Raw genomic sequence first — 16,572 nt, 5'->3', positions numbered from 1 at the left:
GTGAGGTATTGGAAGGTATTAAATACAGGGGTGCCAATAATTGTTTAAAAAAATAGATTAAAATAAATTGTTTAACAAAATCTCTTTCTCTAAGCAATTTTATTAGTAAAAAATTACTTAATTTTGACTCACACAAAAAATCGTACAATATAGCTCAGAATTTGCATTATTAATTTAATACAGTCTTTTTTGCTCATATTTATCAAGGATGCCAGTTATTTTGCACCTGACCGTGTATGGTATAAAACTACACTATATAGATTCCTAATGTCTCTCAGGCTCATGCTACAACCTGATTAAAAGCACCAATGACCAACAACTCCATTTCTCTGAAGTTGGTAAACACAGTGTAACCAAACAATGTCATCATCTGTATGACATATTTCATATTCTATGAATGAAACATTTTCTCATCCAATAAAGGAAATAGCTAGTTGACAATATTCAAAATACAGATAAAAACATTAATCATACTCAAAGAGTATCACATAGTGAAGTGTGCTCCATTATGAGCCGCTGGTAAGTGACTGCCGACACCAGCGTGTCCTTTTGGACCCCTACAGTTAAAGCGGCTGTGACACAAATAGGGCTTTGACAGAATTAGAAAGGTACAGATGCTTAAAGAGAAACAGAAAAAATAGCATATGATGTCATGTTCTTCCTCTTACTATAAAAGGAATGGACACATCAACACTGTGGTCTTTCTGTGGGTGGAAGAGAGAAATAAACCATAGTAAAGATCTAAGGAAGGAGTTTAGTGGAAGAAAACATATTTGTGCAAAAAGTAAAGTCAATATTGCCTTTATCATACCTGGTCATGTTCACATGTTCAGTACAATCTTTGATGTCACTAGGAGAGGTGTCAAAGGTTTGACGTCATGGCATATTTATCATTTGGTTTATGTTGTAGCTATTTGGAGGTCAACTGCATGTAGATGTTCTTGAGTTACAGTCTGTCAACTGTTCAAAGTAATAACCCAGGAAAGTAGTGATCGATCGAATGTAAAAGATACATTTAAAAGTAAACTACAGAATATGTATGCTGAAAGAACATTGTCATTCTTCTCTCTGAAAAGGACGTACATCCCTGTACACCTTTTCATGTGTACTCATCAGCCCAGCAACTAGGTTTTCGTATCTTTTTACATGACTACAACCACTTCTCTTTTTGACAGCTTCCCACTGCGCCTTGCTTCACAAACCCACACTGCTAAAGAGGAAGAGAGCAAACCAGGACCACTAAAATATCACGAACAAGTGACCAAATGTAAAGTTCCTCTGCCTTTTAACTTCATACACTGTGCACTGGAAAAAACCTAACTTAAACAATTGCTTAATTTGCATTATCATGCAAGTTGAGTTAACTTAAAACGAACAACAATTTGAGCCAATGTGTTAAAAAAGTTATGTTTGCTAAAAATAACTCAAAACCACACAAATCAATATCATTATCATTATTCCAGCATGCTCTCCTGCAGGTTGATTTTCAGAATGGTTTGTTTCAATACCTGTGTATTTTCATGTACTTTGACTGGTTGACTAATCTTATGCTACACAAACATAGTCTGTTAGTCGTTCGACTTATTTCACACATTACTGATATGATTGATACAGTTAATATGATTTAGGCAGACTCAATAATTAATCTTCCCTACCCCAGCAGTCATTCTGAATTCAGGTTGCGTTTGATTAAAAGTTCCAATTGTTGGATATACTGCTCTGGCTGGATTCCAATAGAAATTAAACATCACTTTGCAAGCCAACATTATGTGACTTGCAGGCTGGATGTGGCCTGTAAACCAGGAGTTTCAGACCAGTGTGTTAGGGTGTAACGAGGCCCTCAAAGGCTTTAAGGTATTTGTAATGAGTTTAATTTAAAGATAACATATTCACTTAGACACTCTCTTGGTAAAGGCTATAGTACTGAAAACCATTCAATGCAACAATCATGTCTCTGTCACTAACAAATACAGTCATGGGTGGTAATTACAATTCACTCTAAATGCAAGGCACTCAACATATTAAAGGTATAAACATTTTTTTAATCTGTGAACGGCATATTTTTGGGAATTAATTGAATTCTATCTGGTTATTGGGACAGACATCAATACCATGTTGGACATGCGGACAAATCAAATAAGAACAACTACAATCCACATTTAACAAAGGCTCTACAACAAATACTCTCTGATTACAACCTCATTGATGCCTGGCGAGCACATAATCCTAATGCAAAATAGTACACTTTCTATTCACAGGCATAAATCAACCTCACTAATCAATGTAATACTATTAACTACAACAATTTTCTTTAATCTAGAAAATAGAAATTCGACGTATGAGCTTGTCTATATCACCACGCCTACTACTGCCTATTACACATTTCAGAATCTCCTAATTGTAACTAGGGAAGTCAGTTAAGAACAAATTCTTAATTGCAATGACGGCCTAGGAACATTGGGTTAACTGCCTTGTTCAGGGGCAGAACGACAGATTTTTACGTTGTCAGCTCGGGGATTCAATCTTGCAACTTTTCGGTTACTAGTCCAACACTCTAACCACTAGGCTACCTGCCGCCCTACCGTAAATGAACCCTACCATAGCCATACCACCAGGAGAAAGACGACTTGAAAATGTGATTGATATTTAACAAAGCATGGTGAGTAAGGTCAGTACAAAACCACAATACCTGTGTTATAGTGTAAAGATCATCAGCCATGGTTATGGATATAAATAAGAATGATGTCAAAATAGGATGCAAAAATGGTGATAACAGCCTACCGTGGACCTTCAGAGTGATGGTCTTACTGTCAATCTGACCTTTGTCCCCTTCTCCTGTCAGTATAAAATCCCCTGAGTCTTGCAGTGTCAGTTCTCTGACTGTTAAACTGATGTTTTTGGTGTTCATCTTTAGTCTCCCCTAAAACTGGGATCCAGGTGAATATACAACTTCTGAGTTGAATTCTGCAATATCCTTTCCCATATACTTCCACTCCAAGGATTTGAAATGTCCTCTCTCTAAGCCTGCCAGCAGCTCCACGGAGTCCCCCACTCTCTTGTTGATGATCAGAGGAACACCTACACATGAAACACACAAATACACACGTTATTCTGACATCAATCAACGGTTGCACACTATGTTACAGTGATCTTATTACTGTGTAATTATTCATGTAGTACGATGTAGCAAGTGTTGTAGTTACTCATTGTTACACTGTAATACTTGTTACAGTGTGACTGTAATACTTGCTGCAGTGTGTCTACATGAATACTTACACAATAATAAACTACAATGCAAAGTCCTTCCTAATCAATAATAGATTATAATGGATTGGATTTATATAGCACATTTCCAGGTTTAATTTATGCTGTACGTGGCACTTTACATATTTTCACATTATATCTTTATGTATCTGAGTGTGTGGGTCCTTTTTGACTTCATTAAAGTCCCCTCCACCCCCACATTCAGTAGAACAGGATGAGATGACAGGAAAAGAGAAGTGGAGGTGGATCTGATAACCCCTCCTCAGCTCACAAGAACAAATACCAATGTGTTTGCTGTGTAATTATTCACCAGAAATGCATCATATACTGCAGGGGCAACATTATAATTACATATCAGTCTGAAGTAATGTTTTATAAACCCTTACACTAAAAAAGGTCAATGAATTAAGAAAAAAATACAGTTACAGTTCATTGATGTATTAAAGACGTAACTGCAGTTATCCTAGTCTGGCAATGTATCATATTATGTAATAGAAACAGTAATTTGATACAGTCCCATATCGCCTTAAGTTTAATGAATGACAGCCATTAGGCACAGGGTCTTAAGATCTGTTGCGTTCTAGAAGTACTGCAACAGCTGCTGACCCAACCACACCATTGGCACTCACTCAAAACTGCAGAAAACATACATCATGATATGTTCCTGAATATAGGTATTATGTAGGTGTTAGCAAACAGTAATAAAGCAAAAGATTCTAAATATCCAACCAATCACTGATGACTTGGCATTCTACAGTCAACACACACCATGTAGAGACCAACATTAACCCACTGCCAGCTAGCCAACCGTTACCGACTTGCAGCGCTGTAGTTACTAATACTTTACAACGGAACGATTTGACTAGTGCAGTGTTACCTAGCTAGCTACCTAGTTGTCTTTGTCATAGCTTGATAATTGTTAATTGATAATTGTTAGCTAGCCAGCCATCGAGGTTAGCTAGCCAGCTATTTCCGTCCCCCGCGACGCCATTTTTCCTAACCTAGCCAACTATTACCGACGAGCAGCATTGTTGAAACTAAATACACTACAAGGAACGTCTTGATTAGTGTTATGTTAGCTAGCTAGCTACAAAGTTGCTTTGTATCATGACAAGGTGTAGTACTGAAACTACCGAGGTTACCTAGCCAGCTACACGTTCAAAGTCAACAACGCAGCCACTGCTAGCTAGCCTACTCCACCAGCCAGCAGTACTGTATCATTTTAGTCAATAACATTTTTGCAACGTAAGCTTAACTTCCTGAACATTCGAGACGTGTAGTCCACTTGTCACTCCAATCTCACTTGCATTAGCGTAGCCTCTTCTGTAGCTTGTCTACTATGTGTCTGCCTATCCCTGTTCTCTCTCCTCTGCACAGGCCATACAAACGCTCCACACCGCGTGGCCGCTGCCACTCTAACCTGGTGGTCCCAGCGCGCACGACCCACGTGGAGTTCCAGGTCTCCGGCAGCCTCTGGAACTGCCGTTCTGCGGCCAACAAGGCTGAGTTCATCTCAGCCTATGCTACCCTCCAGTCCCTAGACTTCCTGGTGCTGACGGAAACATGGATCACCACAGATAACACTGCTACTCCTACTGCTCTCTCCTCGTCTGACTACGTGTTCTCGCATACCCCTAGAGCATCGAGCCAGCGGGGTGGTGGCACTGGAATTCTCATCTCTCCCAAGTGGACATTCTCTCTTTCTCCCCTGACCCATCTGTCTATCTCCTCATTTGAATTCCATGCTGTCACAGTTACCAGCCCTTTCAAGCTTAACATCCTTATCATTTATCGCCCTCCAGGTTCCCTTGGAGAGTTCATCAATGAGCTTGACGCCTTGATAAGTTCCTTTCCTGAGGATGGCTCACCTCTCACAGTTCTGGGTGACTTTAACCTCCCCACGTCTACCTTCGACTCATTCCTCTCTGCCTCCTTCTTTCCACTCCTCTCCTCTTTCGACCTCACCCTCTCACCTTCCCCCCCTACTCACAAGGCAGGCAATACGCTTGACCTCATCTTTACTAGATGCTGTTCTTCCACTAATCTCATTGCAACTCCCCTCCAAGTCTCCGACCACTACCTTGTATCCTTTTCCCTCTCGCTCTCATCCAACACTTCTCACTCTCCCCCTACTCGGATGGTATTGCGCCGTCCCAACCTTCGCTCTCTCTCTCCCGCTACTCTCTCCTCTTCCATCCTATCATCTCTTCCCCCTGCTCAAACCTTCTCCAACCTATCTCCTGATTCTGCCTCCTCAACCCTCCTCTCCTCCCTCTCTGCATCCTTTGATTTCCTCTGTCCCCTATCCTCCAGGCCGGCTCGGTCCTCCCCTCCTGCTCCGTTGCTCGACGACTCACTGCGAGCTCACAGAACAGGGCTCCGGGCAGCCGAGCGGAAATGGAGGAAAACTCGCCTCCCTGCGGACCTGGCATCCTTTCACTCCCTCCTCTCTACATTTTCCTCTTCTGTCTCTGCTGCAAAAGCCACTTTCTACCACTCTAAACTCCAAGCATCTGCCTCTAACCCTAGGAAGCTCTTTGCTACCTTCTCCTCCCTCCTGAATCCTCCTCCCCCTCCCCCCCCCCCCTCCTCCCTCTCTGCGGATGACTTCGTCAACCATTTTGAAAAGAAGGTTGACGACATCCGATCCTCGTTTGCTAAGTCAAACGACACTGCTGGTCCTGCTCACACTGCCCTACCCTGTGCTTTGACCTCTTTCTCCCCTCTCTCTCCAGATGAAATCTCGCGTCTTGTGACGGCCGGCCGCCCAACAACCTGCCCACTTGACCCTATCCCCTCCTCTCTTCTCCAGACCATTTCCGGAGACCTTCTCCCCTACCTCACCTCGCTCATCAACGCATCCTTGACCGCTGGCTACGTCCCTTCCGTCTTCAAGAGAGCGAGAGTTGCACCCCTTCTGAAAAAACCTACACTCGATCCCTCCGATGTCAACAACTACAGACCAGTATCCCTTCTTTCCTTTCTCTCCAAAACTCTTGAACGCGCCGTCCTTGGCCAGCTCTCTTGCTATCTCTCTCAGAATGACCTTCTTGATCCTAATCAGTCAGGTTTCAAGACTGGGCATTCAACTGAGACTGCTCTTCTCTGTGTCACGGAGGCTCTCCGCACTGCTAAAGCTAACTCTCTCTCCTCTGCTCTCATCCTTCTAGACCTATCTGCTGCCTTTGATACCGTGAACCATCAGATCCTCCTCTCCACCCTCTCCGAGCTGGGCATCTCCGGCACCGCGCACGCTTGGATTGCGTCCTACCTGACAGGTCGCTCCTACCAGGTGGCGTGGCGAGAATCTGTCTCCTCACCACGTGCTCTCACCACTGGTGTCCCCCAGGGCTCTGTTCTTGGCCCACTCCTATTCTCGCTATACACCAAGTCACTTGGCTCTGTCATATCCTCACATGGTCTCTCATATCATTGCTATGCAGATGACACACAATTAATCTTCTCCTTTCCCCCTTCTGACAACCAGGTGGCGAATCGCATCTCTGCATGTCTGGCAGACATATCAGTGTGGATGACGGATCATCACCTCAAGCTGAACCTCGGCAAGACGGAGCTGCTCTTCCTCCCGGGGAAGGACTGCCCGTTCCATGATCTCGCCATCACGGTTGACAACTCCCTTGTGTCCTCCTCCCAGAGTGCTAAGAGCCTTGGCGTGACCCTGGACAACACCCTGTCGTTCTCCACCAACATCAAGGCGGTGACCCGATCCTGTAGGTTCATGCTCTACAACATTCGCAGAGTACGACCCTGCCTCACACAGGAAGCGGCGCAGGTCCTAATCCAGGCACTTGTCATCTCCCGTCTGGATTATTGCAACTCGCTGTTGGCTGGGCTCCCTGCCTGTGCCATTAAACCCCTACAACTCATCCAGAACGCCGCAGCCTGTCTGGTGTTCAACCTTCCCAAGTTCTCTCACGTCACCCTGCTCCTCCGCTCTCTCCACTGGCTTCCAGTCGAAGCTCGCATCCGCTACAAGACCATGGTGCTTGCCTATGGAGCTGTGAGGGGAACGGCACCTCCGTACCTTCAGGCTCTGATCAGGCCCTACACCCAAACAAGGGCACTCCGTTCATCCACCTCTGGCCTGCTCGCCTCCCTACCTCTGAGGAAGCACAGTTCCCGCTCAGCCCAGTCAAAACTGTTCGCTGCTCTGGCACCCCAATGGTGGAACAAGCTCCCTCACGACGCCAGGACAGCGGAGTCAATCACCACCTTCCGGAGACACCTGAAACCCCACCTCTTCAAGGAATACCTGGGATAGGATAAAGTAATCCTTCTAACCCCCCCCCTTAAAAGATTTAGATGCACTATTGTAAAGTGGTTGTTCCACTGGATATTATAGGTGAATGCACCAATTTGTAAGTCGCTCTGGATAAGAGCGTCTGCTAAATGACTAAAATGTAAAATGTAAACAATGACGTTAGAGAAAGCTGACGGTTTTCATTACTTTATCATGCAAGCAAGCACATGCAATAGATCCTGTTTGGGGATGATTCTACCCTCTTGTTTTCACATTAGAATAAGGAGACCGTTGGAAAGACCCTAAGCAGCCAACTGACTAAAGTCAGTATGTGGTTATCCATTTAGGCAAGACAGAATGTATCCTGTTTGGTTCCAAACACAAAGTGAAAAACTCTCCAACTTCTAATGGTGTAGCGATAAAGGAAAAATTCACTGTTACATACATTGGGATGTGAACTGGACCAACACATGACATGCGAACTTGTGGCTCTGAAGGCCATTGGGAATGTTCACTCCAAGACAAAGTTACTGGGAAGGGTAGCCAAGTTCCTGGATAGAGAGACTATGAGGACCCTGGCAACATCTCTGATACAGTGCCACTATGACTATGTTTGTATCTCATGGTTCAGTGGCATAAGAACAAATCTGAAGGACAAACTTCAAACGGCCCAAAACAAACTAATGAGAATTATACTCAAGCTCAGCCATAGAGACGCACGTTGGTCCTAATCATTTCAGGGAACTGAACTGGCTTCCAGCTGATCTGATGGTGGTGCAGATCAAACTGTTGATGGTTTTTAAAGTGATACATGACCTTTCCCCCAGTTACCTGTCTGGTTATTTTAATTTCATTAGAGACTCTCATAGCCATCACACCAGAGTCAGTGTTGCCAATATGAGACCACTGCTCTATAGGTGTCACGCCTGCTCCCGCTCCCCAGCATTACGCACTCCTGCCACCATCATTACTCAACCTCAACCAGCGATTATTGGACTCAGCTGGACTCAATCACCTCCGTCATTACCTCCCCTATATCTGTCTGGTTCCCCGCTCTATTCCCTGCTGCAGCATTGATTGTCATGTCCTTGTTTTCCCGTGTGCTGACGCTGTGCCTGTCTTGATTCATGTCTGTTAATTAAATGTTCAACTCCCCGTACCTGCTTCTCGACTCCAGCGTCGGTCGTTACAATAGGAGCATGGCTGGAAAAAGCTCTTTACTTAACACTGGTGCAGTGGAATGGTGTACCAAACCATATAAAATCCATGAATAAGCTAGGGAGTTTTATGATTAACCTTAAGAAACTGTGCAAGAAAGAATAATTGTTTCAATGCTTTTACGGTTTCCTCCCTATTAATGAGACATATTTGAGATATATTGTGTTTTCATGTTACCTTGTGTATTTTTTTGTTTTCAAGAGGACCACAATGGGGATACATTTTTTTTACTTGTTTGTGTCATCCTCGTTGATGGTTGTATTGCAGTTTTATTGTGTTTAAAATGTTCAAATAAATAAAAATAGTTACAAAACTTACCATAGTGGAGGTTAGAGAGTAGGAGAAGTAGTTTTCCCTGTTTGGAGAAGCAGGAGAAGGGACCATCAGACATCTCTTTAAGGCTTTGACTGTTTCCTCTGGCTGTATGTTCTTATCTATCACTGTCACTGATAGCTAGCAGTTGACTAACCAAAACACACAGAGAAGAAAGAGGAGAAGGAGCAGAGACCTCCTTTTGATGAGGGCTGCTGTTCTATATATCATTCCTGAATGTTAGCTGAAAAGGAAGTCACATTCTATAGTTGCTCTCTGAAAATAACCCTTCACACTCGTTAGACGATGAAACGTGGGTGAGTTTGCGGTCTGTCACTGTGTTGATCAGTCTAGTGGTGGTGGTTTTGGAGCATGTGTTTCCTAGCTGCTGCTGGTTGTGTGGTAAATGGTCATGGAGTTTCACAGATACTGGTAGCTTAGTTACTTTATGAGCAGACCACTCAAAGTTGCAGAGAAAGAGAAAGGAGGGAGATTGAGAGAGAGACAGAGACAGAGAGAAAGAAGGACAAAGAGCGAGGGGGGAGAGAGTGTGTGGGGGGGGTTAGAGAGAGAGCGTGTGAGAGCAAAAATGTCATAACAGTGTCTGTGCAGTTTCATCTTGGCTTCATATGCCTGCAGAAGTGTTTGCATGACTCCTTCTGCATGCTCATAGGTCAGTGTGACTGAGGGACATGAAACACCTGACAACTTTTTTGGAAGGTGGTTTGTCCCAGGTTACTGACAGAGGCCCCCCTTCTACGTTTCAGGTAACATCTTGTGGTGATGTCACTTCCTGTGACTGTTTCTCAGGAGCAGTGACAATGACCTGGCTGGCTGCCGGCTGTCTGTCTGACCACATAGACATAAACACATAGACACAGAAACCCCATAACTGGAACAGTGACCTTCCAGACCATGCAGGGACACTCAAAAAAGCAGTCAGTCATACATCACTAATTTCATTATTCGTCGTGACCTGTCTGTAGGATGAGGAGGCAATATGGGAGAATTGGTAGTCATTCATTTGTAGGTTCCTAGATCCTCAGAACTCCTGCATAGTATATGACATCATAAAACTGAGAAGAACTGTTCTTTTCAGGCACACTCTTCCCCAAAAAGTCATTCTGAAAATCTCAGTGGGTCTTCAGCTGATGGGGTACGACATTTGAACTTTGCTCAAGGGGCATTTACATTTACATTTACGTCATTTAGCAGACGCTGTTATCCAGAGCGACTTACAAATTGTATGTTATATTCTTCAAGACTCAATGGGTAGATATAATTAAGTCCAAAAATGGATGCAGAAATAGCAGATTGCCCTTTAACTCACACATTGTGGAGCCTGAGATCTATACTAGGCTGAAAGAAGTTTTGATCAAATTAGGTTGTATGGAAAAGTTGATGACGATGACAATATCCATTTACTGTAAGAAAGCACTCATGCATCCGGTGGATAAAAAATGGTTTATTAAAGAAGCACAATGCAAAGCTATTGTAAAAGTACAGGCCGTTAGAAGAAAACGTGAATAATACTTTTTGGGAAATTCATATACAAATATGTTATTCTAAATCAACAATAAAACTCAATACACAATACAAAGCAGATACAATTGCTGTAGCTGCAGATAAGATGCATCATCATTGCACCATATAGTAAAAAAAAAAGAAGCTTTTACAGTGAAATACATTTAAACCATGCTTAAATACAATAAAATAAGAACTCCTTAATGTACAAGGTGTTATTGCGTGTGTGCATGTGTGTGTTGAGTGTACAACATCCATGTTCCGGGTTCCTTCTGCTCCTCTGATGGTCTGTCCTTCCATCCTTCCATCCCTCAAGTACCTGCAACATATCACCACACAAAGTTGTTTAGGACATTTACATTTTAGTAATTTAGCAGACGCTCTTATCCAGAGCGACTTACAGTAGTGAATGCATACATTTCATACATTTTTTTTTTCTGTGCTGGCCCCCCTTGGGAATTGAACCAACAACGCTGGTGTTGCAAACACCATGCTCTACCAACTGAGCTACAGGGAAGTCAAGGAGACATACTTTAAATAGATACAGTATACTTTGATATCAGAGAATTAGTTCCATATTAGTATCATATTAAGTATCAATAGCTTATGGCTATTAGTCTTACCTGGGGCTGTACCTGGCTTCAATTGAGAATAGACCGTATCTGCCTCAGATGGGGTTGCTGTTTCTTTAAGGAGTGAGGATAAAACATCAGCATAATATATCAGTTATATACAGAATATTATACAGCTAGTCAATATGGGGTCAGAGGTGTGAGGTTATGAACATGGAAGGAGGGATGTCCAGTCTTACCTTTCTTCTTCTTGGCTTTGGCCTTCTGTTTAAGGTCAACCTCAGCATAGGGCACATGAACAAGTCCAGTTGCTGCTGTAAATGTACATTTCCAGTCAACAAATTAAATAATTAGCTTATTCTGCATCTTTTTTGAAACTCTAAAAACACACATTTAGATTTCACTGACTGCCAACCTGTAGAATGGGTTTCACCTGTGGTCTTCCCTGTCTTGACCTCAGAATAGACTGGATTTTCTTTTGGATCAGCTGTCATTTCTGAGGAGGAGAGAATTTGTATGTTTTTATCAAATTTGATGAGGAAAAAACACCGCCACAATTTGTATTCATTTATGTGATAGTTGAGAATTACTTTTCTTTTTCTTGTCCAACTTTTTGAGTTGAATCTGTGCGTACATCACATCACTTGATCCAGCAGTAGCAGCACCAGCATCTGAAATATACAGGTAATACACTAATATCTCTACTTACTGTTAGAATGTTAGTAATATTAAACATATGAAGAACAACAGCAACAACAACTCTATACTGTATTCTAGAAAAGTCTAGACAGCTAACCTTAGTTGTCCCCCCCACACACACACAGAGTGTAGTTTAATTTTGCTTCACATCATTACATTTTGAAGACATGAATCCATCGGTTTTTTTTACTATTTACCTTGTAGTGTGTAGAGTTTGAGACGCAGTGCGAAGAATCAAGGTAAACATCTGGGGTTTCTTATCGCCCCCTTCAGGACAGACCTGTAACTACTCCACATTCTTGTGGAACACAATATAGAAACTAAGATGTGATTGGTAACATAGCAACAACATAACCCCTCAGTCTACTGGGTCTGTGCCCTTATTCCTTCCTCTCTCTATGTCATCATATTAGTTTATATTATATGTTTCTCAGGCTCATGCTACAACCTGATTAAAAGCTGTAGTGACCAAAAACTCCATTACTCTGCAGTCGGTAAACACAGTGTAACCAAACAACGTCATCATCAGTTACCACATTTATTGTGCATATATGACGTACTTCATATTCTATGAATGAAACATATTCTTGTCCAATAAAGGAAATAGTTAGCTAACAATATTCAAAATACAGAGAAATACATGAATCATCATCATCGCAGAGTTGCACATAAAGTGTACTCCATTCTGAGCCTCTGGCAAGTCTTCCGGACCCCTACAGTTCCTGTGGCTGTGACACGAATGGGGCTTTGACAGAATTAGAAAGGTACAGTTGCTTAAAGAGAAACAGAAAAAAAAGCATCTGATGTCATGTTCATCTCTACACAACTTCCTCTTACTGTAAAAGTAAATGGAAACATCAGCACTGTGGTCTTTCTGTGGGAGGAAGATATAAATATAGTATATATCAGAGAAAGAAACTTAGTGGATAAAACATAGTTGTACAAAAAGTGAAGTCAATATTGCATTTATCATACCTGGTTATGTTCACACGTTCAGTACAATCTTTGATGTCACTAGGAGAGGTGTCAAAGGTTTGACGTCATGGAATGTTTATCATTTGGTTTATGTTGTAGCTATTTGGAGGTCAACTGCATGTAGATGTTCTTGAGTTACAGTCTGTCAGCTGTTCAAAGTAATAACCCAGGAAAGTAGTGATCACAGTGATAGATTGAATGTAAAAGAGAAATGAATAAGTTAACTACAGAAAATGCTGCAAGAACATTGTCATTCTTCCCTCTGAAAAGGACATAAATCCCTGCACAACTTTTCATGTGTACTCATCAGCCCAGCAACTAGGTTTTCACAGGTTTTTGCATATGATTACAACCATTTCTCTATGTGACTCTCTCTGATCACGGTGGGAAAAGACAGCTTCACAGAGTGCATTCCTTCACAAACCCTCACTGCTAAAGACGGAGAGAGCAAACAATGACCCCTCAACTATGACAAACAAGTGCCCTAATATGAAGTTCCTCAGCTTTTTTATTTCATTCACTGTACACTGGAAAAAGCCAAACTTAACCAATTGCTTAATTAGCATTATTATGCAAGTTGAGTGGACTTAAAAATGACAAGAATTTAAGCCAATGTGTTAATGTCTTTAATCAACAAACTCTGCTTGAAGTCAGTTGTATTTGAACAAGCTTGTTGAGTAAAATACAAAATGAATCTTTGCTCAAAACAACACCAATCATCATCATTATCATTATTCCAGCATGATCTCTTCACAGGTTGATTTTCAGAATGGTTTGTTTCAATACCTGTGTATTTGCATGTACTATGACTGGTTGATTAATCTTATGCTACACAAACATAGATAACATATATTTTTCGAAACTAATCCTATATGTTACTAGTTGGACTTATTTCACACATTACTGATATGTTTGTTCCAGTTGATATGATTTAGGTAGTCTCAATAATCAATCTTCTCTACCCCAGCAGTCATTCTGAATTCAAGTTGCGTGTGACTGAAAGTTGCAATTGTTGGATATCCTAACTTTGGCTGGATTCCAATAGAAATGACAGATCCCTTTGCAAGCCGGCATAATTTGACTAAACCAGGAGTTTCAGACCAGTGTGTTAGGGTGTAACTAGGCCCTCAGGGGCTTTATGATATATGTAATGTGTTGTCATAATGAGTTTCATTTTAAAGATAACATATCCACTTAGACATTCACTAGGTGAAGGCTACAGTACTGAAAACCATTCAATACAACAATCATGTCTCTGTCGCTAACGAATACAGTCCTGAGTGGAAATTAGAATTCACTCTAAATGCAAGGCACTCAAGGTATGCAAATAAGGTAGAATTATTTGTTTTTCTCTGAACAGCATATTTTTTATAGAATGAACTGAATTCCATCTGGTTGTTGGGACAGACATGAATGCCATTTTGGACATGCGGACAAATCAAATAAGACCATCTACAATCAACATGCAACCAAGGCTCTACAGCATATACTCTGAATTGAACCTCATTGATACCTGGCGAGCACATAATCTTAAACACAAAAAATAGTACACTTTCTATTCACAGGCATAAATCAACCTCACTAATCAATGTCATACTGTTAACAAAAACTATTTTGTTTAATCTACAAAATAGAAATTCGACATATGAGCTTGTCTGATCACCACACCTACTACAGCCTATTACACATTTCCGAATCTTCAAATTGTATCTAGGCCTTCAAATAAAGGTATAAGGCCTTATGACATACTGTATATATGAGAATAATCAAAGGGAGAAGGAAATAAAGCAAATAGTGTAGGTTGTGATGAAATTCAACAGTAACATCTAGGCCTATCTACAGAATATACACGTGTAAGATGCAGAGGATGCAGAGGGTTACATATCTATGGAATGCCCAGCCTATGACCACATCCTGCTCAGCTCACAGTACTTTCTGGTAGGGAGAGGAGCGTGCCTTCTGGAAGTCCAAATGTGATCTTGTCATACAGAGTCTGCGGCTACATGTGACAGATAATCAAGAAGAAACTGTTTCAGCATCAAGAAAGGTAGTGATTATTCTCAAAGTAGACTACATAGTCTTCCATTCAATCACAGACATTTTACCATTATGACCATTTATATCTTACCTTGTTCAATCTTGGGATAACCAGATCATTGACAGTTTCATAGATGGATATTGGGTTTACATGACTTGAACTTGTCAGGAATCAAAATACAGACCATTACAATACATACAGCTTCCACACATTCAGATACATAATAACAACAATGCATATTTACATCTCCAATTCTTGTGTTGTCCATAATATCAGCCTATATTGCGTTATCAGTTTGATCTGCTGTGTTTTATAAGAACAAAATATCAACCAATCAGAAACATTTTATACAGAATATCAACAAACATTCCCAGGAAATAATGAGGGGTCTCACTCTTTTTCTAATTTCTAGCAAATCCCCCCAAAATCCAATCAGCTGAGGAATACTTCTAGAACCACCTGAAATGTCACTTTAAGTATAGCTGAGGGCCCTAAGCTGTACACACCTGTGTTACTTCGGCCCCTGCAGTAGCACACTGCCACAGCTACAGTGAGGATCAGCACCACAGCGTCTCCCACTGACACTCTGATGTAGATGGTAAACCACACCAGTCCTGTCACATATTGTACAACACACATGATTAGACTATACAATATGATAAAGACTAAATGGTTCTATATCATATACATCCAATGTAATCACATGCATTACATATTATATTTGACAACATAAGTGTATAAGCACAATAAAAAGTGTATAGAAGGGATTATTATGATATCTAGGTACCTGGGGTGGTTATGTCATCACTACACTTTACTGTCGTAGAGGCAGTTTTCCAACTGACTAGGTTGGAGGCGTTGCACTTTACACTGATGTCTCTCTGCTGGTGAGAGAGAGAAGTAAATCTGCTGGGCGTCCCCGTAGATCTCATTTTCTCTCTCCCAGGTGTAGGTAATGTTGGGGTAGCAGGACACGTTGCACACCAGCCGCACCGTACAGGAGTTGTTGGCCAATCGCTTGTATGCGGTTTTATTGTGTTTATAATGTTCAAATAAATAACAATAGTTACAAATCTTAGCATCCTGGAAGTTAGAGAGTAGGAGAAGTAGTATTCCCTGTTTGGAGAAGCAGGAGAAGGGACCATCAGACATCTCTCTAAGGCTTTGACTGTTTCCTCTGGCTGATGTCCTTACCTATCACTGTCACTGATAGCTAAAAGTTGACTATCCAAAACACACAGAGAATAAAGAGTAGAGCGTAGAATAAGCAGAGCCTTCCTTTTCATGAGTACTGCTGTTCTATAAAATAATTCCTGTATGTTAGTTGAAAAGGAAGTCACATTCTATAGTTGCTCTCTGAAAATACCCCTTCACTCAGCTAGAGAGTTAGATGATGAGGTGTGGGTGTGTTTGGGGTCTGTCACTGTGTTGATCAGTCTGATGGTGGTGGTTTTGGAGCATGTGTTTCCTAGCTGCTGCTGGTTGTGTGGTTAATGGTCATGGTGTTTCACAGATACCGGTAGCTTTGTTACTTTATGAGCAGACCACTCAATGTTGCAGAGAAAGAGAAAGGAGGGAGATAGAGGGCTCGGAAGAGAGAGAGTGAGACAGAGAGCGAGATTGAGAGACAGAGACAGAGAAAGAAAGACAAAGAGCGAGGGGGAGAGAGAGTGTGATGGGGAGGTGTTGGAGAGAGCGAGCGAGAGAGA

The 16,572-nt window shown here is 41.7% G+C and overlaps 1 pseudogene; it reads right to left on the bottom strand.

The window, feature by feature from the left end:
• Positions 1-14,657: 14,657 nt before the first annotated feature.
• On the bottom strand, positions 14,658-16,015 carry LOC145879983 (uncharacterized; annotated as a pseudogene).
• Between the last annotated feature and the right edge of the window lie 557 nt (positions 16,016-16,572).

The sequence above is a fragment of the Salmo salar genome, chromosome 07 (genome assembly GCF_965601325.2).
Source record: "Salmo salar chromosome 07, fSalSal1, whole genome shotgun sequence".
Classification (NCBI taxonomy): Eukaryota; Metazoa; Chordata; class Actinopteri; order Salmoniformes; family Salmonidae; genus Salmo; species Salmo salar.
The sequence above is the reverse complement of the archived record's forward strand: the minus strand, read 5'-3'. Positions and strand labels throughout refer to the sequence as shown.